Raw genomic sequence first — 3,635 nt, 5'->3', positions numbered from 1 at the left:
TCAACAAAACTTGCTGTGAATTGAAGCTGTCATTTTGCCCAATCTTCGGAAACTTGCTGTCAACCCTAAAGTTCTCTAACAATTCAAACATTAAAAATCAAACTACTCTAGGGAAAACACAGTGTCCATAGTCTTGTACATTCTAACATCGGTAGGAAAACGAATTGGAAATTCCTTAACTCCACCTACATCAAATTTTTTCAAAACCTTACTTTTCAAGTTACAAACCAAAATTAAAAATTGTTCACTATTTATACATAACAACACAATCTCCCCAGCATGATTCGTAGTATATTGCACGTATTCATATCCCTTGATTTTTCTACTCTCTTCATATGGAATGGGCACAGTCATCTTCCCCCAGCGTTCCTTAGATTTCTTCCAAGTCCAAACATCCATGTAGAATAGGTAGAGTATTTTGTGAACATAAACAATAGCCAGTCGACCTCCATAAACATCTAGCAATGCAAAATTTCTGAGAACAAAAGCAGAATAGTGATATTTTTCCCCATATGCATCCCTAGAATGAATCTGTGATGATGATGGAAGTTCAAGGTGGAATTGGTATTAAAGAATAACTCTCGGACCCAACATCAAATGCTACTATGTGAAAGCTAGGAGGGTCATCTCTAGTCAGCCAATTATAGTGATAGATAACGCCGTCAATGTGAACACTAGTATTGGAATAGCTAGGGCAGCCATTGCCATCAAAGGGGTAGAAGGGGAGGGAAGAATAGTTGATCTCCCTCCATGATTTATTCACTCCCAGAGTCAAAATCCAGTGATTATACTCGAAGCATGTTTGCTTGCTGTCCCTCCTTTGACATGCTGTCATCAAAACCTTGTATCTTTTAGATTGTGAATCGAACCCCAACTGTGCACAGCAGGGTGTAGGTGGATGTGGATGGGGGGAGTGGAATTGGATTCTTGGAAGGGAAATATGCTGTCCCGTACTAACGTTGCAAACAACGATTTCTCCATTGGGTCTGGACAGACAAATCAGGCCGTCGGAGGAGGAGCGGCCTTTCAGAAAGGATTCAGAGCCCAAGTAGGTGAGACGTTTGTTAGGAAAAATCCCACCTCTTGTGACAATCAAAATCACAAACCCGACACGGTACACAAATACGAGATAATACACAATAGCCCAAAAATAAATATGAACACAAGAAACACAAGATTTACGTGGAAAACCCCAAAACCACGGGGAAAAACCACGGGCCACCAACAACAACAATTTCCACTATATCACAAATCTCGGGTACAAAGTTTTAGGCTACCACACGAGCCATACATCCACAAATCATCAAATACAACAACTCCTAGGCCAAAACATTCTTATAATATTCACAGGCTAAAAGGAATAATATCTCGTACTCAAAATATTCAACTACCACGAACAAGGTAAAATGAATACAAATATTACGAGATTATCCAAAGAGATGCCTGGAATAAATACAAGCTGACCTCAAATATTTGATGAAGATAGTACCCAAGAACTAGGCAAACCCACGGCAAATTAGCACGGCAAAACTGCACCAAAGATGAAGGAGAAAATAGTTTGTTCCTTCTACTGATGAACCGCCGAATGCCAAAAGAAGAGGAAGAAGAAAAATGAGTTTTTCTTCCTCTGCTGAACTGCCGAACTCATTGCCTCTCTGTGTTTTTTTTTTCTGTTGGCCGAAAAAGAGAGAAGAATGGGAATAAAAATAATTCACTCCACTTGCTGCATCTCTACTGCCGAACACAACAAAAAAAAATGGGAATAATGCATGCTTGCTTGCTTTTCCACTTGCTGACAAAGTAAACACTACCAAATGCTTGCCACTACATTTTATTTGTTGTTTTTTTTTNACTCTCTCCATAATTGTCCGGTTCATCCTTTCTGCTAAGCCATTTAATTGAGGAGTCTTAGGAGGAGTTTTCTGATGCCTGATACCGTACCTTCTACAATACTCATCAAACGGTCCACAATATTCACCGCCATTATCAGTACGGATGCACTTCAATTTCTTCCCTGTCTGTCTCTCAACAAGGGCATGAAACTCTTTAAATACACCAAGCACATCACTTTTGTGCTTCAAAGTGTAGACCCAGAGTTTCCTAGAATAGTCATCAATAAAGGTTACAAAGTAAACTGCACCTCCGAGTGACCTAACCTTCATTGGTCCACACACATCAGAATGTATCAACTCAAGTGGCTCTGACTTTCTTGAAGGAGGATGACTCATGAAAGAAACCCTTCTCTGTTTTCCAGCCAAGCAGTGAACACACTTGTCCAATCTAGCTTCTTTAACCCCAGAAAGCTTACTCTTCTTGGCAAGGTAATCAATCCCCTTCACACTCATGTGACCAAGTCGTTTATGCCACAATTCTGATGCACATTCTTTTTCTACCACATTCACTGAATCATCAGAAACAGAACTTTGCAAAGAGTACAAGTTAGAAGACTTGTTACCTCGTGCAACAACCAGCGAGCCTTTAGTGATTTTCCAATGGCCATCACCAAAGAAACAACAGAAACCATCATCATCAAGTTTTCCTGTAGAAATAAGATTCAGTCTGATATCTGGTGCATGCTTGACATCTTTAAGTACCAAAATTGCGCCATTGCTTGTCTCAAGGCAAACTGTACCGGTACCCATCACCTTCACCTGACCATCATCACCCATTCTGAGTTCTCCAAAGTCACCTGGAGTATATGAAGAAAAGAATTCCTTCCTTGGTGTAACATGGTAGGCTGCACCTGAATCCACAATCCAAGTTGTCTCATGGCATGCAACGTTGATGGCATTCTCATCAAAAGCAACTAGTAAATCTGCTCTAACTACTGTTGCAACTTGGTTCTCGGTATCACCATCATTCTGGTCTTGCTTCTTATCTCTTTTCAACTTGAAGCAATACTTCCTGATGTGCCCTTTCTTGCCACAATAATGACATTCAATATCTCTACCTTTCTGACCCCTTTGATTGTTTCTCCCCCTATAATCTGTAACCAAAATATCTGACTGCGAAGTAGAAGTAGAAGTGTCTTGAGATCTTCTCCTTGCTTCCTCATTCAAGATACCACTCTTAACATATTCCATGGTCACAACACCGTTGGGAGCTGAATTGGTCAAAGAAACCCGAAATGTTTCCCAAGAATCTGGTAGAGTGTTAAGCAACCAGAGACCAAGTACCTCATCCTCAAATTTGATGCCCATACCGGACAACTGATCAAGAACGCCCTGAAAATCATTAACATGATCATTGATCAATGTTCCTTCACTGTATCTTATATTCATCAACTGCTTCAACAAAAACAACTTATTATTGCCTGTCTTAGAAGCATACAAGGTTTCAAGTTTATTCCATAGGCTCCTGGCATGTGTCTCATTAATAATGTGGTTTAAAACATTATCTTCAACCCACTGTCAAATATATCCACAAACTTGTTGGTGCTCAAAGTCCCACTCCTCATCTGACATATTTTCAGGCTTTGCACTTGCAAACACAGGTAGATGTAACTTTTTCACAAACAGGAGATCCTTCATCTTGGCTTTCCAAATGTGATAATTTCTACCATTCAATCGTACCATATTACTCATATTTGTTTCCATCTCAAATATATCCAATTAACAACCAAGGCTGTCAAAAAA

The sequence above is a fragment of the Ipomoea triloba genome, chromosome 10, assembly GCF_003576645.1.
Source record: "Ipomoea triloba cultivar NCNSP0323 chromosome 10, ASM357664v1".
In the NCBI taxonomy this organism is placed as follows: Eukaryota; Viridiplantae; Streptophyta; class Magnoliopsida; order Solanales; family Convolvulaceae; genus Ipomoea; species Ipomoea triloba.
This window is presented reverse-complemented; position numbering follows the sequence as displayed.